Below are 286 nucleotides of genomic sequence, written 5' to 3'. Positions count from 1 at the left end.
TCCACTCCCTTTCAATGCCCCTGATTCTATTATAATCACCAGTTTATTCTGTTCATCAGATTATTTATTCTCTTAATTTTTAGATTTACTTGTTGATAGATGTTTGTTTGTTGTTCATACTTTGTATCTTTACCATTTTCTTTTTCTTCCTCTTAAAGGATACCTTTGAGCATTTCATGTAATACTGGTTTAGTGGTGATGAACTCGTTTAGCTTTTTCTTATCTGTGAAACTCTTTATCTGACCTTCAATTCTGAATGATAGCTTTGCTTAATAAAGTAATCTTG

This window comes from Myotis davidii, unplaced genomic scaffold, assembly GCF_000327345.1.
Source record: "Myotis davidii unplaced genomic scaffold, ASM32734v1 scaffold488, whole genome shotgun sequence".
Lineage (NCBI taxonomy): Eukaryota > Metazoa > Chordata > Mammalia > Chiroptera > Vespertilionidae > Myotis > Myotis davidii.
The sequence above is the reverse complement of the archived record's forward strand: the minus strand, read 5'-3'. Positions refer to the sequence as shown.